The following is a 23,969-nucleotide window of genomic DNA, read 5'->3' on the forward strand; positions in this document are numbered from 1 at the left end:
CCGCTAAAAGCCACTCTCTTCAGCTGAAAAAACCCGCTGATTCCGTCCTCTTCTCCGTAAAGGGGCAGAAGGATCCTTATTCTTTGTGAGCATTTTGAAACAACGCATCACACGCAGTAGGAGCCAAGTCACCCCGGTGAGAATCCTTCAGGGAGGATGAGTTCATTCTTTCAATAGTAATTATTAACAGGTCTATGTATGTCAGATCCTGCTTAAGACAAAGCAATGAGCGGAACACGATTCCCGGAGCTTCTATTCTACAGAGGACTCAGATAATTTGTACCTAAACAAAGGTATAACAAAGCCAAAATGAATGAATGAATCCCTGGTCTTCCCCCCCAACTTTCCAGGCAAATTCCTTCTCATCCATCAAGACTGGGCATAACTCTGCTCTCCCTGGCAACCTGCCCTGCCCTACCCTGCACACAGCTGGATGCCCCTCCGTGGCCCCCAATGGCCCCCGACAGGCTGCCTTGCAAAGCAGCAGCCAGAGCTCAGGAGATGTTCAGTGAATGAAAACAGATGAGCAAGCATGTGGCATGTTTATTCGGTATAATTGGGGATGTTCTTGTGTTAGAATGCATTGGGTGGGTGATAAGTGGGTGCATTTGCTGATGGATGAAGCCACGCACGTGGGTGGACGTTTATGTGCAGTGAGTCGTAGCTCGTATGTTGGAATGATGCTGTCTTCAGTAAAGGCAGAGAGATTTCCCTGAAACCCACCCTGGGAGCTTGTATCCTGCCTTCTGGGTCCTGCCTAAGCTGAGACATGCGTGCGGCCACCCAGGGACATGTGTCATGTTCCCTCTCAACCCCTTCTCTGGGAAGGGCCTGTGCAGACCATGGGCTGTTTGCCTTTGAAAAGGCCTCTCCAGGTTGCGCTGATTCGTATGAGGCACCTTGGCTCCATCACTAGGGGCTCTGAGTTGTTGGATAAACTGCTTTCTTAGGGACCTCCTCTGCATCTCGGGCGTGATAAGCCACCCAGCTTGGAGGATTTAGGAGAAAATGAAAGCACTGGTTTCCATCGAGCACTGAACCAGAGCCCTGAGCACTCTTGATTCCCCATGGTGCTGGCTGCTCCCTCCACCTGTGTCCACACTCTGACCAGGCCTGCTTGGACAGCCTCAAGCCTGCCTCCCTCCAGCCTGCTGCTGGGCCATCTCTGGTTTTGTCCTTTTCTCTTTCCAGTCCTCCTGGTAATGTTCTTGGTCCTGCTGGGGCCTGACTTGAGCCACCATCCCCGGGTCTAGAGAGCCCCTGGGGCCATCTCCTGTGCTGTCCACACTGGGCAGACCCCACCTGCCTTTGGCCCTAGGACTCTTCCTCCTTGACACATCCACTCATCCACTGGGAGCCAAGTCCCAGAGGCTTATCTACAAGCCCCGTCACCGCCTCTGAAGCGGTCTGGCCAGTTCTCAAGTGTCCCCGTGTTCCTGTCCCTTCACTCTCCCAGAAGAGAATCTCCAGTCCCATTTGGAGAGAAAATAGGAGGGCGGGGGGAACCTGGGCTTAGATGGTAAGTTTCACTCTGTTGTTCAATCACGTCCGACTCTGCGACTCCATGAACTGCAGCACGCCAGGTTCCCTGTCCTTTACTATCTCCCGGAGCTTGCTCAGACTCATGTCACTCTGGGGACCTCTCAGTCCCTGCAGAGGGTCATTCCACACCCACCCCCAGCCCATGCCGTGGCAGTCTGTCTTTCCATCTACTTGTAAGCCCAGGGCTCCAAATCTCTGACATTTCTAAATCATTAAAGTTCCTCCAGCGGAAGTCTCTGCTCTATGCCCTGCACCCCCCCCCGCCCCGCCCCCAGCAGGCTGAGTGGATTTGTTTTTGATTAAATAATGTATGCTAATGTATGCACCCCAGGGGGGAGGGCCCTGGGGGGTGCCTGGGCCGTAGCTAGAGCAGAGTTGTCAGAGGGGCGAAGGGCAGAGCTGAGGCCCCGTGTTTTGGTGGACTCGGCCCGTCTCTCCTGGTCCACCCAGGTCGCAGCCAAGGTCGAATTGTCTCTCTGACTCCTGAGCTCTCAGAGATGTGGGAATGGGGGCTCCTAAGTGGTTCCAGGTGCCTCCGGCCCCATGTGGAGAGGCTGCTGGAAAGCAGATGCCTCCAGGAAGACAGGGGCCGGCTGCCCCCAGCAGCACGCGCGAGTCCCCGCAGGCTTCGGCTGAGGGATTCGACCCAGGCCAAGCCTGAGTGGGCTGCAAACTCCCACCCCACTTCCACTCCTTGCTGACAAAATCTTCCACTGCCCAGCTGCCGGGGCAGAAGCACCCCCCACCCCCCGCCCATACGGGTGCCAGTCGGCTCCAGCTTCGTGTTCTCATAAAAATCCAGCCTTCTGACTTCCCCCGCAAAGACAAAGCTGGTAGCACCCTGCTGGCATCCCTGGGTAGTGATTGTAAAAACGCACAGCAGCCTCTTTCAGGCCATGTGTGTGGCCCCTCCAGGGCTGGGCACCCCCTGCCTACGGCTGCCACCTCGCCTTGGTAGAAACTGGATGCGCCGTGTTGATTCCTCAGTTAAGGGGAGAAGTGAAAACTAGTCTCTGGCCTGGTATGAAGCGCCTCGTGATGGGTTCCATGCCTGCCCCAAGGCAGGTAGGTCTCTAACCACTCCCTTGTCCCCAGCCTGTGCCTGGACTGCTTTCTGGACACTTCGATCTCTCTTAAAGCCCAACAGTGAGGTCCTTTTAGCACAGGCTTTTTTGTTCCTCTGGGAAATGAAGGAAAAAAAGACTCGCCCTGCCCAGGTCCGAGCCAGCCCCTCCAGGGGTGCCCCCTGTGCACCCCCTTTCCTGAGTCCTGCCTTCATCCTCAAAAGTCCACCAGAGCCGCCCCAGATCTCCCACCCCCAGCCCAGTGCTGAGCCCTGGGACAGGAGCCCATGGAGTCCCATCAACCTGTGGCAGGCAAGGCCCTGAATCAGCAGAAGGAAAGCACAGCTAATGGTCTGCAGAGGCTGCCATTAGCTGTGGCAGTGACCGATTCTGCCAGGGGTCTGCAGGCACTAAACCAGATTCAGTGGCTTTATAACAGCGGTGATTGGTTAGGAAGCAAAGCCCTGCTCAGAAGTGCTAGGAGAGTACCGGGGATGACAGCCCTGTCCCTCTGTGTGGACGAGGCCACCTGGGGGGACTGACTCGCGGTCCTGGAACCGTCCAAAGACACTTCTGAAAACGGTGCAGAAACTGATGCTCAGCGGATGGGTGTCTCTGCCACCCAGCAGAGCTTCGGAGCATGACCTTGGCAGAGGCCACAAGAGCAGGAGAGGTCCTCATGACAACTGTTGTTATCACTACCATCCCAGCTAACGTGGACCGAGTACTTATTATCTGCCACCCAACGTCTGCAGTGCTTCCTATGTATAAAGAGATTTAATCATCATGACGGCTCTATGCATTTGGTTGTTGTTATTGTTCAGCTGCCAAGTCGTGTCCGACTCTTTGTGACCTCATGGACTGCAGCACGCCAGGCTTCCCTGTCTCTCACCAACTTCATGTCCACTGAAGCAGTGGTGTCATTCAACCATCTCATTCTCTGTTGCCCTCTTCTTCTCCTGCCCTCTATCTTTCCCAGCATCAGAGCCTTTTCCAATGAGTCAGCTGTTCATATCAGGTGGCCTAAGTATTGGAGCTTCTTAGGGACTATTGTTATTTCCTTTTATAGATGAAGAAACTGAGGCATACAATAAAATTTTTTAAAAAAGAAACTGAGGTACAGAGTGAAGGAATAACTTTCCCAAAGTCACACAGCTGCTAAGCGGCAGAACTGAGACTTAGGTGATGGGCTCAGAAACACAGATCAGCCATTCCTGCCTCAACACCAGCAGCCCTTTCGAGGTTTCCTTGGGTCAGGTCAGCCCTGGAATCTGATCTAAACCACGGTGGGCAAGAGGCCCCCAGAATGATGGAGAGTCAGTTTCCCACCAGAGCAGATAAGCACAGGGTTGGATTTGCTTTGATGTTTTTTTTTATTATATTATTTAAAAAAATTTTATTGGAGTATAGTTGCTTTACAATGTGTTAGTTTCTGTTGCACAGCAAAGTGAACCATTTGTATGTATACATATACCTCCTCTGTATTTTTGGATTTCCTTTAGGTGATTTAGGTCACCGCAGTGGAGTTCCTTGACCTATATGGATAGTTCGCATTAGTTATCTATTTCATATTCCGTATCAGTAGTGTATGGGCTTCCCTAGTGGCTCAGACTGTAAAGAATCTGCCTGCAATGTGGGACACCTGGGTTGGGAAGATCCCCTGGAGGAGGGCATGGCAACCCACTCTAGTATTCTTGACTGGAGAATCCCCGAGGACAGAGGAGCCTGGTGGGCTATGGGGTTGCAGAGAGTGATCAATAGCATATATGTGTCAATCCCAATCTCTTAATTCATCCCACCCTGCCTTTTCCCCCCTTGATGCCCATAGATTTGTTCTCTGTGTCTTTGTCTCTATTTCTGCTTTGGAATCCAAAATGGTATAGCTGCTCTTATTTGCTTTGATGGTTTTAAATGAAGGAGTGCCACATCTTGGGGCAGTAAGTCCCCTTTTGGAGTTTCTGTCCCTGAAAGAGTGGCTCTTCCATGGCACACCATGTACCTGGTCCTGTCCACGGCTGCCCTGAGAGCCCAGTTCTGTGCCTGGTCTGTAACCAGCAGCCGGTGATGGCACTTAGCCTGACTCTCCGGCCATGAAACGTGAGTCCTGCGTGTCCTGGGGGGTGGGGCCTGGATCACAATAAACTGTGAAAAATTCTGAAGGAGATGGGAATACCAGACCACCTGATCTGCCTCTTGAGAAATTTGTATGCAGGTCAGGAAGCAACAGTTAGAACTGGACATGGAACAACAGACTGGTTCCAAATAGGAAAAGGAGTTCGTCAAGGCTGTATATTGTCACCCTGTTTATTTAACTTCTATGCAGAGTACATCATGAGAAACGCTGGACTGGGAGAAACGCTGGACTGGAGGAAACACAAACTGGAATCAAGATTGCTGGGAGAAATATCAATAACCTCAGATATGCAGATGACACCACCCTTATGGCAGAAAGTGAAGAGGAACTCAAAAGCCTCTTGATGAAAGTGAAAGTGGAGAGTGAAAAAGTGGCTTAAAGCTCCACATTCAGAAAATGAAGATCATGGCATCCGGTCCCACCACTTCATGGGAAATAGATGGGGAAACATTGGAAACAGTGTCAGACTTTATTTTTTGGGGCTCCAAAATCGCTGCAGATGGTGACTGCAGCCATGAAATTAAAAGACGCTTACTCCTTGGAAGGAAAGTTACGACCAACCTAGATAGCATATTCAAAAGCAGAGACATTACTTTGCCAGCAAAGGTCCATCTAGTCAAGGCTATGGTTTTTCCTGTGGTCATGTATGGATGTGAGAGTTGGACTGTGAAGAAGGCTGAGCACGTTGGAAAAGACTCTGATGCTGGGAGGGATTGGGGGCAGGAGGAGAAGGGGATGACAGAGGATGAGATGGCTGGATGGCATCACTGACTCGATGGACATGAGTCTGAGTGAACTCCGGGAGTTGGTGATGGACAGGGAGGCCTGGCGTGCTGTGATTCATGGGGTTGCAAAGAGTCGGACACGACTGAGTGGCTGATCTGATCTGATGTGATCTGGCTGTCTGCAGGGACAGGTCCCCTGTGAAGGGGACAGTCTCCTGGGCAGCCAAGGCCTCTGTAGATACACTCCCAGAGCATCTCTCCCAGGACTGGGCCTTCCCCTGCTCACTCTGCCCTGCCACGGGGATGGGAAGATGCTCTCTCCAGAGGACTGAAAGGAAGCTGTGATTATAGACCCTCAGGGTTCTAACCCCAGCTCTGCCAGGGAGTAGCAACGTGACCTTGGGCAAGTGGCTTAACCTCTCTAGGCCTCAGTGGCCTCCTTTATAAAGTGGGCACAATAGTCAACATACCTCTCACAGAGGGAAGCGTGGGGTTTAAATGAGTTAAGGTGGAAGGGATTCCCAGGTGGCTCGGTAGTAAAGAATCCATCTGCCAATGAAGGAGATGCAAGAGATGTGGGTTTGATTCCTGGGTCAGGAAGATACCCTGGAGTAGGAAATGGGAACCTGCTCCAGTATTCTTGCCTGGAAAATTCCATGCACAGGGGAGCCCCGGTGGGCTACAGTCCACTGGATCACAGAGTCAGACACAACTGAGCGAGCACGCACACAGGGAGTGGTGCTCAGCACATAGTGGGCATCGAGCAAAGTCAGCTGTTGTCTTTATTGATTTGCTTCAGGCTTCTAATTCTATCCCAGCAAGAGCCTCGGGAGAAGCAGGTGAAAGTGAACCCAAAAAAACAGGGCTGCCAACCAGAGACAGAAATTCTCCCTGCAAAACAGCCCCAGCCACACTGTGGTTCCCTCCGCGGGGCCGCGGGGCCAAGTCCTGCTCCACCAGGACAGCCACCAGGTCACACACAAGCCATCAGGACCCAAACCTGCTCTCAACTTCAGACCAGAGAGAAGTGTAAATAAGTAAGCAAACAAACAAAACGAAGCCCAAAGTGCTGCGAGTGCAAACAAACAGCGCCTTCCTCCTGGCTCCTCATCGGACGCTGAGAAGAAAACGATTTTGTTTTCTCATCCTGAGGGTGGATAGAGAACGTCTTGAGAGCAGGTTTGGCTGGGAAGAGCAGGAGTGCAGCATCCCCTAGGGTTCCAAACAAGTTTTCATTGCCTTGGTTTTTTTTTTTTTTTGGTTTGTTTACAAAGCAGAAAACATCATGTTTCAGAACTGAGGCTGGAGGCTGGAGGCTCTGGGGGATGGGGACCCCTGAGAAAACAAGACCAGGCTCCTTTTGTGCCCCAACCCATGCCAGCCGTTCTGCCAGGCTTGCTTGGCACAGACCGGAATGCCCTTCTCTTTGCCAGCCACGACGCTTGAGAATACAAGCTGGGGCAGACCTACAGTTGTCAACAAAGTGGCACAAAGCCACTTGATTTTATCTGTCACTGGAGCATGAGGTTACATGGAAACAACTTCGTATAACCTCATTAAGATCGAGGAGAAAGAGTAAATGTCCACCCTGAGTTGGTGGAACCATTACTTTTTAGAAATCTAGAAAATTACGTAACACTTATTATGTGTGTGTGTGTGCATGCTCAACTGCTTCAGTCATGTCTGACTTGCTGTAACCCCATGGACCGCAACCCGCCAGGCTCCTCTGTCCATGGGAGTCTCCAGGCAAGAACACTTGGATGAGTTGCCATTCCCTCCTCCAGAGGATCTTTCCAAACCCGCATCATCTGCGTTTGCTGCAATGTAGGCGGATTCTTTACCACTGAGCCACCCAGGAAGCTCCAACACTTATTATTATGAACTGATTTTTATCAAGTGAGTACTCAGGTGCCCCTCCTCCCGCTACATCAAGACACAGCTGACACAGAAGCTTTCTGTGTCTCCTGGCTCAATCACAGCCTCCTCAGTTCCTAAAAGTCATTGTTGTTCTGACTTCGGGTAATAGCTTGCTTCTTTTTCTCCGTTTTCACGCTGCTGTTCCCTGCTTGGCTAGACAAACGCTACAGTTTAGTGTTCCCTGCTCGTGGATGTAATATGAGGGGGATTATTCACGACAGACGTTTGGTCCCTGGCTTCTTTCGCTCAGTGTTGGGATGCATGTAGTTGTATCTCTCCTTTCACTCTTGATGGTACATATGCCATTGGGCGAGAGCATCACGTTGAAATTGTTCGCTCGACTGAGGATGGACACCTGGGTCATTCTGACAGTGGGGCTATTCCCAGTGCTGCAGGGGTGGATGTGGTTGGACACAGCCTCCTGCTGTGCATACAAAATGCACTTCAGTTGCGGATCTACCAAGAACACAATGGCCGACATTCAGGTCTTGCATCTTTATCGCTATTCAACAGTGCCAAACTGCCTTGAGAAAGGCTGGCGCCAGTGACTGCATTTCTCCATCGAGCACCCAAATCTTCCCCTATTTCCCTTCCCCTGCCACTTCTGCTCCTCTTTCCCAGTTCCTAAGACTTCAGCACTGGGCCTGGGAGCTGGAACAGCCTACAGGCTCTCTCAGTAGGAGCAGAGTCTCAGCGAGGGTGTGTTGGGGAAGGGCCCATGTAAAGACCAAGTATAGGGCAAAGAGGACTCTCAAGAGTCCCTTGAACAGCAATGAGGTCAAACCAGTCAATCCTAAAGGAAATCAACCCTGAATATTCATTGGAAGGACTGATACTAAAGCTGAAGCTCCAATACTTTGTCCATCTGATGCAAAGAGCCAACTTATTGGTAAAGACACTGATGCTGGGAAAGATTGAAGGCAGGAGAAGAAGGGGAAGACAGAGGAGGAGATGGTTGGATGGCATCACCAACTCAATGGACCTGAGTTTGCGCAAGCTCCAAAAGATGGTGAAGGACAGGGAAGCCTGGCATGCTGCAGTTCATGGGGTCACAAAGAATTGGACATGACTGAGCAACTGAACAAAAGGGCAGAAGCCAGGGGTAAAAACACCCTGAACGTGCCTAATGCATGCATGTGTGCCTGCTCAGTCAAGTCTGACTTTTTGTGACCCCATGGACTATAGCCCACCAGACTCTCTTCTGTCCACGGAATTTTCCAGGCAAGAGTACTGGAATGGGTTGCCATTTCCTCCTCCAGGGGATGTTCCTGACGCTGGGATGGAACCCACATCTCCTGTGTCTCCTGCATTGGCAGCCAGGTTCTTTTACCATTGCGCCACCTGAGAAGCTGAACACTTCTCAATCACCCATCAATTACAGCAGGCTCGGTCCTGTTGTGCTCAGTCGCTCCAGTTGTGTCTGACTCTTTCCGACCCCATGGGCTGCAGCCCACCAGGCTCCTGTGTCCGTGGGATTCTCCAGGCCAGAATACTGGCGTGGGCTGCCATGCCCTCCTCCAGGGGACCTTCCAACCCAGGGATCGAACCCACTTCTCCTGCTTCTTCTTCATTGCAGGCAGATCTTTACCGCCGAGCTACTGGGAAACTGCACACGCGACTGTTTGCATTCAGGGGCCGGTGAAGGAAATATCTTTGTATTTTAAAGTCTAGAATCATATGTAAAGAAGCGAGCAGGAGGTTCATGGTCTAAAGCACAGAAGAACAGCCGCACATGTTTCCAAGTCCTTTTCTTAGGGGATATGATACTGACTTTAACAACAAAAATGTAACACTGTGTACTTTCTACATGCCCGGAGGTTTGCCCAGAATTTTAAGCATATCAAACATTTTTATTATTACACCAATTCTTTGAGGTGGGTTCTGTTATTATCCCCATTTCTCAGATGGAAAAAATAAGGCAAACTAAAAAGTTCTTGGGGTTTGAACTCAGATTGTCTGTTCAGCCTACCGGCTGTTTCCTCATCTGTCAAACAAAAGGAGGGGCTGGTGGGGAACCTGGGACCCCTCCTCTTCTCAGAATCTATGAACTGCACCAGGATAATTTCCCGGATACCCAGAGCTCAGCAAAGGTACCCCACCCTCTGCACAACCCAGTTCGTCCAGACACATCGCACAACCTCTCACATCCTAGCTGTAACTGCACAGAGGCCTGCGGTGGGATCTCTGGGGAGGGCCACCCATGGGCCCCATCCCAGGCTTCTAAACAGGGAGTGTGAGTGTCTGTGTGTGTGCTGACAACCCCAGAGGCAGCAGAGAGGAGGTCATGCTGGGAGAAGTGTCACCAGCCCCATCCCTGTCGTTCTCCCCTCTCAGGCCATATGCCACTGAAACAAGACATATAAATATTTTGTACCCAGAAGCCATCTGCAGAGTCTAATAATGAGGAGTTTGATACAATTTGTGACATAAGGTGTTTACTGAATGTGTGTTAATTACATTTGCACCAAAACAAACCTTGCTCTTCAAAAAAGAGGTGTGGGATGTGGGTGGGAATAAATTGCTTGGGAGATTGTTTCTGGAGAAACAGCAGCCAGGGCTGGACCAGGGGGCAGAATGGATGCTGCGGGGAATGCATGCTCCCGGGAAATAGGGGCTGGAGGTGGGACCAGGAGGGAGGGAGGGGGCCAAGGGGGCCCCTAGGAGACTGAGGACTCGGGGAAATGACAGACTGAGTGATGAAAGAGGGCCTTCTGCATGAAAGGCTCAGCCCGCTCTTCATCCTGTTTTCCTTCAGGAGGTATTTGCTGAGCTGGGTGCTGGGCATAGCAGGTATCTAGGGCCCTGGCTCTACTGGGACGTCTGCTTGGGTGGGGTGATGGGCAGTAAACAGGAAAACAATAAGGAAACAAGAAATTCATGCTATCAAGCAGACAGTGCTGGAGAAGTGGAGGGGTCGCTTTGCTGGGGTGGTCAGGGAAGGCCTCTCTCAGTAGGCGAATAACAGAATGAGGTGGACGAGGAGGAATACCACCACTGCTAATAATGCATCACACTTGTCGGTCACCGTTGCCCTGACATCTTTGCTTCCCTCACCTCATTCACTCTCACGGCAGAGACCAGCATGTCCCCCTTAAAGCAGATTCTTCTCCCAAACAAGAACTGTACTTCCCAGGCTCCTTGTGGTTAGGTGTGACCGTGTGACTTAGATTTGACCAACCACACGTGACTGGACCAGAGAGCCTTGCAACAACATCCAGTGTGTCTTGGTGGAGCTGAATGTTAGGACGTGGGTCCCTGAATCATCACGGGGAGGGCAGCTACCTAACCCCATATGAACTGGGAATAAACTTCTATTATGTTAATGAATGAGATTTAATAAGACAACCATCTGTTCCAGCTTGCCTGGAATCATGCTGGTTTTTAACACTGAAAGTCCTGTATCCAGGGAACCCCTCAAACTCCTAGGCAGCCCTAGACTCAGGGTGTTATATGATACAGCAGTTAGTTACCCTGATCCTCTGATCTGGTTATCACACCAGCCTTATAAGGTAGGGTTGTGTGTTATATGTGTTAGATTGTCAGTTGTGTCCAACTCTTCGCGACTCTATGGACTGTAGCCTGCCAGGCTCCTCCATCCATGGGATTCTCCAGGCAAGAATACTGGAGTGGGTTGCCATTCCCTTCTCCAGGGGATCTTCCCAACCCAGGGATCAAACCCGAGACTTCTGCACTGAGTATTATTGTTATTCCCATTGTGTAGATGGAGACGAGGCTGGGAAGAGGTTGGCATTTCCCTGGAGTCATTTTCCAGGGGTCACACAGCTAGTTGGGGGGCCAGGCATTAAAGAAAGGCTATCTCCCAAGTCCACGCCTCTAACCATAAAGTCCCGATGCTCTTACAGAAAGAGGCGGAAAGGGGACGATCTGGTGGACACGCATCCCATAGCTCACATCCGTGTCTTTGTCTCTGGGCACTGTTCCCTGACTGTATGGGGCGGAGAGAAGCACGTCCCTCTCTGGAGACTCTTCAAGCATCTCGTCCCTGTGATACCCTCAAGCTGCATCAGAACTATCCATTTTCCTTGCTGGATGGTGGAGACACTGCTATTTTCATATTTGTATTCCCTTGAGACTGGCACTGCCCACCCCCACCCCGGCCCTCAGCCAACGGAAGGTGCTTCAGAAATATTTATTGTGTAGCCCAAAGCTGCACTGAGAGCTGGAGAGACAGAGAGAGTGACAGAGACGTGCGCACGCTAGGGTAACAGGCTGCATATTTGCTGTAACAACACTGCCAAGAGCCAGGGGGAAAAAAATCCTCTTCTAAAGAGTGACCCTGAAGGGCTCCTGGGGGAATTGGATCAGGATTCAGAAATGCAAACTGAGAGACCTGCCCTGGGGGCCCAGCTTCTAGGAAGGCCCATTGTTTCAAGGTCTCCTGCTTTCTCTGTGCGGGTCACTGCCTGCCCTTCCCCGCTCTGGTCAGTATCATAAGGAGCCTGTCCCCTGATTCCCACAGACTCCCTTGTCCTCAGGCTTTGGGCAGGGTTTGGCCAACCAAAAGCACTGTCTGGGGACTAGAGGCTGGAGGAAGGGAGAGGCCAAGGTATTTCTCACCCTGTCTTCCATGAAGGGCCAATGCTGTGCCCTCTCTGTGGCTCTTAAACCAACCCCAGGCTGGCTCACTTCTCACCAGGTCCCAGCCTGGCACCCCCAACACTTCTGGCTAAAACGACAGATTACTTTCTTCCATCAGAAAATGAGTCTTAAGATTAACTGTCCATCCCTGGCTGCCAGCTTCAGTGTGGTCAGGAGAGAACAGTTAGCCCATTTAAGAGCAAGTATTTTGAAGCAGATTTACCAAAGATAGAGCCAAGCAGGTTTCCATCTCATGAAAGCCAACATGAACACCCTCCCCCACTACCCCCCACAAGTACACACACCTGCCTTTGAGCTGCTCAATGGAAAAGGGTCTGGGTTATTGGGAGAAGTCCCAGTCAGAGGAATTTCCAGAACAGAATATCCAGTATTTGGGTTCATAGGCATGTCATGGATTAGTTACAATGAGCTGTATACTGGTCAGGGTACCAGTGAGTAAGTGAAGTACGGTCCTCTCTTATCCCCAAGCAAGGTCAATTCCAAGCTGTTTAGGAAATCTGTGTCCTCACATGTCCTACTCAGCATCCTTAGATTCCAGAAAGACGGTGCAAGGGAGGGGAGGTTAGATGCACAATGCTTATTCCAGAGTAAGCTTACAGTCATGAAACCCAATGCCTTTTATTGCCCCAATAAACTAGATGGACATTTACTGCCTCCTCTTTATACCAGGGGCAGCACCCAGGAGGAAAAACAAAAACAAGAAGGGAGAGAGGAGAGGGGACGAAGTAAGAAGAAAATGTCAAAGTCAGCCTAGACCCCGAGATGTGGAGCCAGTGGGTGGTTTCAGAAGGAATCTGTCATCCATTTCCAGGTACCCCAGATGCTTACCAGGGAGAGGCCGAGCGAGATTGCAGCTCACACGGGCTCCTTCTTCCCTCTCCAGCCACTGTCTACCCCTGGGTTCCAGCCAAGGAAACAGACAGGCGAATGGGGGTGCGGCTCCCACCTGTCCATTCCCTGCCCATTTGCCAGGTGGGAGGTGAAGCAGCTGACCAAGGTGATGGCCAAGGTGAGCTCTTGCATGATTCAAGTGCCAAGAAGGGAGTGGACAGGCCTGGCCTTCCTTGACCCTGGCCGTGTCTGCTGCACAGTCCTTCTGCAACTGAGCCTTTCCACGAGAGCAGGATTAAGGGTTGAATTGTGTGATCTTCTGAGACTGGGGATTTCCAAGTTCTAACCTGAAGGGCCCTCAGGAAGGGATGGTACAATATTGCAACGCGATTGTAATGCTAACCACCCAGAGTTCATGAGACTCCACCCGTGCCGGGCACTGCCCCCAACAAGCTGCCTTCACTTCACACACCAGCTATGAGTTTGGGGGTTCCCAGGGAGCCCACACTCTAGCCAACTGGCTACTAATCCAGGGGTTCCCATGACCCAGTCAGGCTCAATAATTCACTATAGTGACTCGTGGTTCTCGTCCTATTTCTGGTTACAGTCTTAGTCTAAAAACTACAAACCAGGATCGGCCAAATGGAGAGACACGTGGGGCGAGGTCTGTGAGGGTCTCAAACACAGAGTCTCTGTGTCCTCGTCTCGTGGAATCAGAGCACATCACCTCTTGGTACAGAGATGTGTTCACCCAACAGGAAGTTCCCTCCCAGGAACTCGTGACAAACAGCAGACAAATGCTTTATTATGGAGACCTGGGTGATTCGTGGAATCCTGTTTCCTGCCGCATGGGTGGTAGCTTTCATCTCCTACCACCCGTGTAGCCTCCTCCCAGGTTATAGACCAAAAAGCACAGGCGTGAAAGAACAAGGTTAAGAACTTTGGTGGACAGAAGTTGTTTTACCTGTGCTTTATATGTTTCTTCTCCTTTTAAGGACAACATTTGTATTTTTCTAGGGAATACACTCCTCTCCCACTCTCAATCCACTGGGATCTCCTGGCTGACGCAGGTGTGAGCAGGTGACCCTTGCCTGACCAATCAGAGTATCAGATTTATTCGCTGCCTGGATTAATTCCAAGTTGTTAGTCCCCTGAAATGCAATTCCTGAACTGTTACTGTGATTGTTAAATAAAGAGACGTCCTTTGTATGCTGGACTTTATCTTATAATACTGTGAGTTGAGGAATTCTTTGAAACGCCATATGGAGAAAATTTGCTGGCACTTGGATCCACATGATGGAAATAAAGATGAGAGAAAACCAGTCAGAAAGGTCAGTCCTGATGAAATAATTTAAGCCAACGGATACAATCAGGCCTGAATTTCATGCTTCCCTGGACATTTCAATCATGTATCCAAAAAGATCATTTTTTTTTTTTCATTTTCTTCACAGTCCAGTGACTTTACTTAAACTTGGCCTCGGTCACTTCAGGCCACAATTCTCAGGATGCAGTATGCTCTTTCAATGAATAGTTTCAAATCCTTTTTATTTTAGTTTTAGGAAAACTTTCTTGAATTATGGTTTTTGATATTTGTTTTTTTCCCTTACTAGAGTTTTTCCTTCAAGGATTCCTTTTATCCATATGTTGGTTCTTTTCTCCCTATCAACAATTTTTTTTTTTCTCACCTAATTTTTACCTCCTGTGATCCTTTCCCTCACTCATCCTCTTCTCTGCCTCCTAAAATCTTTGGATCAATGATTTGATCAACAATCTCCCTCCCTCCCCAGTATCTTCAGACAATTCTCCACCAGCCCCACCACTGACCAGACTTACCTGAAATCTGACTTTCTCCGAGGACAGGACATGTCTCTCAAGTCAGAGGATTCTCTTCTTTGTTTTTCTCATGATTCAGGTAAAGAGGTGGGGTCAGTGACCTCTTTGTTTCTATGGCCCTTAATGTACCACTTGCTTTTTTCCAGTTTCGAAAGTATGTCTTGCTTGAATCTTTTGCCCTGTGTCCACACCACCCATCATCACTTGCTCACTGCCTTCCATCCTCATACCCGCCTTCATTCAGCAAAGACCTGGACCCTTAGTTCCCTCCTTTCTCCCCCCACCCTCAACCAGGGCTTTTAATATCTGCTGTTTGTTGCTGTTTACTCACTAAGTTGTGTCCGACTCTTTGAGACCTCTTGGACTTTAGCCCACCAGTCTCCTCCGTCCATGGGATTTGCCAAGCAAGAGTACTGGAGTGGGTTGCCATTGCTTTCTCCCCCTGGGAAGACTACCAGTGTTTAAATCCTGGCTCCATCATTTATTTGATGCCTTAGCTCGAGCCAGGCGCTAAATTTGTTTGTGCCTCAGTCTCCTTATTGCAAAATAGGATTCATTAAATGTTGACCTCTATTAGAATTATTATCATGGTTGTTCTTATCTGGCTTGCTGGAGAAATCTACTTAGGCTCTTAGCTGAAATGCTAACATTATTTAATGAATGGTCAGATTTCATTTTGGTGTCCCAGACATGTAATATTCCAGAGGTATCGATTTATGGGCCATTCAAAAGAAATTATGATAAAATGTAACCTCTTGTAGGAGGACTTATTTATTGGGTTTAGAAGTAGACTTTACTGGTTCCCAATATTGATTAAATGAGCTCTCCACCAAAAGTAATCATTCATAAAGTAGGGGGCTTTCCAGCACTGAGCTCAGCTATGGTCATGTGTGAGACCATGTTGCTCCCATGGATGCCCCAGTGCCTCTCTGAGGGATTATGTCTATGACCACGTCCTTCCCCCAGCAGCCCTGCGCCACCCCAACCCCTTCTGCCATTTCATACTCACACCACCCTCTGTTCCTTCCCCACCAGCGTGTTCTATCTCTGAATTCACATATCACACAAACCATTTTCTGAAAACCCTCAGCCTCCCCCTAGGGTGACTTGTCATCAGCAAGTAGAATGATGGGAGGGTTGTCTTCGTTAACCAAGAGATGATTCATAGGCTCCATGCTAGAGTCTGTATAAAGCAACCTTTATTTCCCCCAAATAACATACGACTGTCATTAATCAGCCCACCCAAGCCCTGTCCTGAGTGACTCTTGCTGGTTTTACCTTCTATAAATTAATATAGGTCTCTAGATTTGGGGTGCATACTTGGGGTAGAGATCAGAAGGGTAGCCCAGAAAACCTTCCTTTCAATAATACACTGTGATTTCAATCCCATCCTATTTCTTACTTTCTTATAACTGGGCAGGGGTCTTCCAGACTCAAAAGTCCACTCTTTGTGAAACAACACAGCAGAACTTAATATTGCTCCTCTCTGTGCATCCCCACCCTCTCCCCAAATCTTGAACTTAACTGGCCGGGATGAATAATTAGGCCAACATATGGAGGATGACATCCTTGTTTAAGAAAACAACCTCCATAATGTGCTGGCCCATCAGAAAACAGACTCAGATTATATGCTGAAGCACAGTGGAAATTTCCCCCTGCATGTTTTATGTAAACAAGTTCATTTGTTCATTCAATGAATCCACAGTTCTTCAAAGGCCCTGTTTATATTAAAAGAAAGAAGCAGAAAAATTTGGATTGGCTGGCAGCCAGCTCTGCACCTACAGAGTTGTCAAGCTGTTAGAGCAACATTCAGGAGCTCAGATGTTTATGTTGAGATGGGCTCTTAAGCCAAAAGGAAAATATTGGTTTTGGAGGAAACAGCCAGATGTGTGAGCAATGGAATCACATCTTCAGAGACAAAATGACCAGTGTTTTGCAAAAGGGCAGCGCTCAGCAGGGAATGGGCCTCAGACCTTGGGGCACCCCTGAGGACTCACACATCATATGTCTTATGGACCCACACAGAGGCTTTTACATTGAACAATTTTAAAGTAATAAAGAAGAGAAAGTGCCTGGTGTCAAGACACTAGCATAAGGCAGTCACTGGTCTATTTGCTTGGATTCTAGGAAGAAAAGAAAAAATCTGCCCTCCAAAGACCTAAGAGATGGGTCCTGTCCTAGTCTGATGTTTTGTACTTACACTCACGAGATCATAGAGTAAATCAGGTAGTTTCACGAGAAGGCCCATGGAAAAGAGAGACTTCTGTCAGGTCAGGAAACTTTGGTTGCAAATGCCAGAAACTCCAACTCAAGTTGGAGTCAGGAAACCAAGTATTTTATTGGGTCACAGATTTGAAGCAAGGTGGGGATTTTGGCTCTAGGCGTGATTGGTTCCAGGAATTCAGAGGATGTCACCGTGCAGCTCTTTCTTCATCTTTCGTTCACCTCTGCGTCTGGGCAGAGGTCGTCCAGCTGCAGTATGGTGGCCATTGGCTACTCCAGGTCCACACTGTAAGGTCTCGGAAACAGCAGAGTAGAGAGAGCACTGTTGCAGTTACTGTAGCTGAGAGCTAAGTGGCTTTTATTAATGCTAATTGGGTCACATGACCACATCTTGATCAATCACTAAGATGCAATATGGAATGTGTATATTGCAATATATATTTCTGATTGGACAGGCCCAGGCGGCATGCACAGCCCTGGACTTGGCCAAACTACAGGGAGAGAGGGGAGGGGAGGGGTGGTGAGCCAAGGAAAAGAGGATTAATTACAAGAAGAAACAGAACTGGATTTGCAGCAGGAGAAAACCTAGTCTGAAAACTACATCATAGCAAAAAAAAAGAAAAAGAGCATAATTAAGATGAATCCTGGAGACTTACCGTTGAAAGCACCATCCCAGAGCTAGACCAATAGTTTCCAAATATATACATTTTTAAAGCAACAGATCTCTTTTATCAAGTAATCTGAAGTCTAAGAAAATGTCCATGATGAAAAAAGATCAACACTGAGCTATTGGGTGACAAGCGCCCAAGGTAAAGTATGTCTTCCCTGTGTGGGAAACAGAGGAGAAATTTCAAAACTTTAGCTTCTGACATCGGCCATTCCAGCCGAGGGGACAATGAGGTCCCCAGGCTGGGAAACACCAGTTCCCAGAAGAGAATAAGTCCTGCTCCAAGATAGTATCAAGTTTCTGCTTGCACTTGCAGAGGGATGCAGCAGTTGTAATGATATCTCTTCATCTGGGGCCTTACTTTATTTCATGAATTATGTGCCAAAACCACGCTACTGTTCAGGGCGTGAACCTGGCTTGTGAAGAGTTCGTTCCCATTTATCCCACCTGGCATCTCCCTCGCCAACATCGGGGATCCTGGGAGAAAATGTTTCTAGACCTAGTCGCGGCCTACTCACTCACCCTTCCTACCTCCAGCCCTTCTCTCCCCAGCCCTCCACCCTCCCACTCTCACCAAAGGGGAAAAAGTTCTTTCCTGATTTCCTCAGTGTCAGAGATAGTCAAGGAAAGGGGCCCTCAGGATGTTCCTGAAAAAGCACAGATATTGTGGAAGGGGAGGAGGAAGACGAGAGAACTCGGCTAAAGCTATGGCTGGGATGCTCTGCGCTGGGGGGCTGTGAAAGAGGTTGTGTGAGGACAGTTAGAAAGCCCATCATCTCCTCATAAACAGGAGACTAAACCTCATGAACCCACGGGCCTCAGGGGAGTTGCAGGAGTTGAACATTTTATTAGGTCCCAAAATGATCCTTGATGAATTGCCGCATAGAAGTTCATGGTGAATTAGCCAAAGGAAGGCTATTTCTGGATATCACTGAGTAGTCACACTAATTTCCCTTAAGGATCTTGTTGTTCTAAGTTGTGTCCGACTCTGCAACCCCATGGACTGCAGTGCGCCAGGCTTCCCTGTCCTTCACTATCTCCCGGAGTTTGCTCAAATTCATGTTCATTGAGTCAGTGATGCCATCTAACCATCTCATCCTCTGCCACCCCCTTCTCCTTTTGCCTTCAATCTTTCCCAGCATCAGGGTCTTTTCCAGGAGGTCAGCTGTTTGCATCAGGTGGCCAAAGATATTGGAAGAGACACAATCTGGGCTCTAACAGTAGCTGCTTTTTGCACACTACATACTGAGTCTCTTCTTTTTCCTTGGAAACAGCTCCAAGTTTAGCTGGGCACATGGCTCCCTAGAAGGAGGATGATTTTTCCCAAATTGCTGGCACTAGCTGATGTCATGTGATGAAGGCCAGTGTCATAGCAGAAGTCTCGTATGAGATTTCAGAGCAGGGAACAGCCTCTGGGATCTTTCACTGGCTGGTTCCTTGGCCTGCAGTGTTCTTCCCAAGGTCTCAGGCTAATGTCACCTCCTTCACGGACCAGCACAAATGAAATAGCCATTCCCTTTTCTCCCACCCAGTTCAGTCCCTATAGTATAATATTTCTTTCTCAGCAAATGCAATCAACTGAAATCATTACCTATCTTCCCTTGTAGAGCATCAGCTTCATGGAGTCAGGCCTGCTCTTGACCTTTCTCTACTGTCTCCTCCCATGCCCAGAATACCCTGAATAGTAAATGTGTATTTATTGAGTGAATGTGTGAATGAAAAAAATCAAGCGAAGTTTCTACCTCTCTCGGGCTGTGTGTGCTTTCGGGCAAGACAGGTCACCTTACGAGGCTTCACTTTCTCCATCTGCAGAGTGGTGCTAATTGTCTCAAGCTCTTTCTGCAGGAGAGATGGGATTGTTTTTCCCTAAAGCTTGTATGAAGAGAAACTCTTGCTGAACCAAGTATTTTCGTGCAGGGGTTCCCAAAGCCAATTACCTTGCACTTTCACACGAGCCCTGCCAGGAAACCCTCCGGCGGGTGCTCACAGGTGAGCGAGTGGCGTCATGCCCAAGGTCACAGAGCGGAGCCCCTGCAGGAGGGGCAGGCTCCCGGGCTCATCCTGTGTCGTGTTGAAGCCTGGGTTGCTGCCTGGGACGCGGCTGACTCAGAGGTGTTGAAGGAGCAGGTGTGACGTGCCAGATGCTGATGGAGATGCTGAGGTTACAGCTGTGGGCACACCAGACCTCCCCTCTGACCACAGGGAGAAATGGGTGCTGGACAAGTGCAAAGAACATCACACGAGCACTTGATCTGTGAGCCGCGGGCAAGTCCATCCAGGCAGGTGTTTCTAGATGACTTTTAGGAGGAGGTGACAATTGGCTGTGTCCTGAAGAGTGGACAGGACTCAGCCAGGGAGACAGTATGGAAAAGCTCATCCAACATGGAACAGCACCTAGAATCAGGTGCTGATTCTGCTAAGACCTAGAATCAGGAGGGAAGGGTCAGCGTGAGGAAGTGAGAGAAGCATGGGGTTTGAAAAGGGGAGAGGCAAGCTCACAGTTCTGACTTCAAGAAAACCAGTGTGTCCACTGAGGGGAGCATAGCCTGAAGGAGGCAGAGTGGCAGCAGAAAGGCCCCGAGGAGGCCCTGCGATGGCCCAGGGGAAAAATGGTGCTTGGACCAGACGTTAGCAGAATGTTTTTGAATAATCCTTTATTGAGATTTAATTTGCATACCATAAAGCTCACTCTCATAAGGCACGTGGTTCAGTGTTTTCAGTAGATTTTCAGTATTGTGTGACCATCACCATTATTTAATTCCAGAACATTTTCATCACCCCCAAAGAAACCCCATACCCCATAGCAGTCATTCCCTACCCCACCCTCGATCCTTAGGCAATCAACAATCTATAATCTTTTCTGGCTCTAAGGATTTGCCTATTCTAAACATTTCATATGAATGGAATCCCACAACCTGTGGCCTTTTAAAGAACGTTCATTCATTTGTTTTCGGCTGTGTCGAGTCTTAGTTGCGGCAGGTAGGCTCCGGACTACATCAGGGCTCAGTAGTGACTGTGGGGCTTAGTTCCTGGGCTAGAGATCGAACCCACGTTCCCTGCATTGGAAGGCGGATTCTTAACCACTGAACCACCAGCGGTGTGGTCTTTTGTGATTGGCTTCTTTTACTGAGCAGGATGTTTTCAGTTACATGTTGTCACATGTATCCGTACTTCATTCCTTTTTATGGTGGAATAATAGTCCACCATGGGCTTCCCAGGTGGCTCAGCAGGTAAAGAATCTGCCTGCAATGCAGGAGACTCAGGAGATGTGGGTTTGATCCTTGGGTCAGGAAGATCCCCTGGAGTAGGAAATGGTAACCCACTCCAATATTCTTGCCTGAAAAATCCCATGGACAGAGAAACCTGACGGGCTACAGTCCATAGGGTCGTAAAGAGTAGGACACAACTGAAGTGACTGAGCACACACACACAATATTCCATGGCATGTGTATGTTATGTATCATTGTTGATCCATTCCTTAGTTGACGGACATTTAAGTTACTTCCACTTTCGGCTGTAATGAGTAATGCTGCTGTGGACATTCATGTGTAAGTTTGTGTGTGGATATATGATTTTAATTCTCTTGGGGATACACCTAGGAACAGAATTGCTCGGTCGTATGGTAACTGTGTTGAAATTTTTGAGGGTCCACAGAACTGTTTTGCAAAGGGGCTGCATCATTTAACATTCCCAGGAGCAAGGCACGAGGCGTCCAGTTTCTCCGCATCCTCACCAACACTTGTTGATGTCTGTCTCTTTGCTTCGAGCCTCCTAGTGGATGTGAAGTATTATCTCCTTGTGGTTTTGATCTGCGTTTCCCTAGCAACAGGTGATGTTGAATATCGTTTCCTGTGCTCTTGGGTGGTTTGTGCGGCTCCCTCCAGTGGCTGCCAGGCCGCTAGGTCTCACAGCTACTGACCCTGTGAGGCTGTGGGTTTTCAAGGCTGTCACAGAGCTGGAAAGAGAGAGGGAGGGCTGGGGCAAGTTAAAATTGCACAAAGCTTCCTGTTCTTTCTGAGATTCAGACATTTTTCTCGAATAAACACTCCTTTAGTTATAAGCATTTAGTTACTATCCATAGTTCTGAAAAAGTTGATTTGGGGAGTTTTGAGATTAGTGCTCTCATTGCTTTTGTTGTGGAAGAGCAATTTTTGGAGGTACCTGCCCTGCCATCACTCCAGTACTCTTGCCTGGAAAATCCCATGGACGGAGGAGCCCGGTGGGCTGCAGTCCATGGGGTCTCGAGGAGTCGGACACGACTGAGTGACGTCACTTTCACTTTTCACTTTCCTGCATTGGAGAAGGAAATGGCAACCCACTCCAGTGCTCTTGCCTGGAGAATCCCAGGGACGGCGGAGCCTGGTGGGCAGCCATCTATGGGGTCGCACAGAGTCGGACACGACTGAAGCGACTTAGCAGCAGCAGCCCTGCCATCCAGGAATTCTTTCTAACTGACAGATCAATAGGCAATGAAGGGCCTCCTATGTACGTGTGTGTGCTAGTTACTCAGTCCTGTCCCGCTGTTTGCTACCTCATGGACTGTAGCTCGCCAGGCTCTTCTGTCCACGGGATTCTCCAGGCAAGATTACTGGAGTGGGTTGGCATGCCCTCCTCCAGGGGATCTTCCCCACCCAAGGAATGAAACCCAGTCTCCCTCATTGCATGCAGATTTTTTTTTTTTTCAACCATCTGAACCACCAGGGAAGCCCTCCTATGTATGTGCCAGGTACGTATTTAAGTACTTCATATGTGTGATGTCCCCATTATATTATTATTAGGTATTATTACATCCGTTTTAGGGATGATGACACTAAGTGACAAGGCATTAAGTGATGAAGGGTTAATCTGATAGGACAGGATTAAGGGACAAAATAGGTGGTTAAATGGTTAACTCCAGAGGATTATATGTAGAAAAATATGGGAAACTCCTGTAAGTCAATGATTACTCAAGAAAGCAGGTTTGCTTAACTAGAAAACTAAGTAGACTTGCTTAGCAACAAAACCATGTAACAGAAGCACAGGACATGCCCCAAACAGTTAAAGAATGAGGTCATGAGACCCACATCCCTCCCAGTGAGCTCAACGTTAATGACCCCCCAAACAGGCTCTGTACATACAAAAAACAATCATTTATGGGAAGGTGACATTTCAAAATGAAAGACCCTCCTTGTACCGAGACCTGAAAATATTTTTCCAAAGCGCTATGATAGTCCTGCCCTGACCACACAGGGAGGGACAGGTCAACTTCCCTGCCCTCTCTGGGGGAGGAACTGATGCTGGAGACGTGAACGTCTACTGGAGAAAGACCAAGGAGGACTTCTCCCCTTCCCCACTTTCCCTTTCATTATAAAGCTGTAGCCCATTAAGTTCCCAGGGTGCGGCATTTCTGGCCCACCCACTTGTAAGGCTCACAGCATCCTATTCTAAAAATTCACTTCTTATCTACCACTTTGCTGTCGCTGAATTTTCTGTGCTGACACAAAAGACTATGGTACCAGAGGTCTTCAGAGACCCCTGAAATGACGCCAACTGGTTTCAAACCGACTCGATAAATAGTAAGCAGTGGGTGGGGGAGCAGCAGGAGACACCAGGCCCCCCGCTGGTGAGCCTGCACCGCTGACCCTCTCCCTTCCCCTTGCTGAGTCAGGGGTCCCAGAAACTGAGGGCAGCTCCTCCCCAGCAGGACATTTAACGCTGGGAGGAAGAAGATGCTTGCGTTGGAGCACCCTCCCTGTGCTGCCCTGCCCTGACCTCCCATGGCAGAAAGAGTGGTCACATGGATGGCGAGGGAGGCAGGGGTGCACGGGGCTGACGGATGGACCTGGGAGTGGGCGAGCCTGTCTGCTTGGGACACTGGCTCCTCTCCCACGCCACCTCCACCCTCAGGCAGCTGCCAGCACCCCCGCCTGCTCCTGCTAGAGCCCCAGGAGCGCACCGGGGGCTGGGTCTGTTGAGAGATTCTGCAATAGTCTTGGTTTGATGCTTAGAAGTTTAGATGTAGACTCAAACCTCACTTGGTGAAGAGTTTTCGCTGGGCCAGTGATCTACTTGGGCCCGTCTCCAGCTTCCTCTCCCATCACTGACTCCCTGACGCTCCCTGGCTGTCTTGCTGTTCCCAGGACCAGAGACCGGCCGGCAAATGGACAGATGGATGGGCAGATGGATGAGTGAATGGACGGACAGACAGGAGGTAGGTGTGTACATGTGGATGGATGAGGGGTGGATGGATGGATGGGCAGATGGATGAATGAATGGACGGACAGACAGGAGGTAGGTGTGTACATGTGGATGGATGAGGGGTGGATGGATGGATGGGCAGATGGATGAGTGAATGGACGGACAGGAGGAGGTAGGTGTGTACATGTGGATGGATGAGGGGTGGATGGATGGATGGGCAGATGGATGAGTGAATG

This window comes from Bison bison, unplaced genomic scaffold, assembly GCF_000754665.1.
Source record: "Bison bison bison isolate TAMUID 2011002044 unplaced genomic scaffold, Bison_UMD1.0 scf7180017864038, whole genome shotgun sequence".
Taxonomy (NCBI): domain Eukaryota; kingdom Metazoa; phylum Chordata; class Mammalia; order Artiodactyla; family Bovidae; genus Bison; species Bison bison.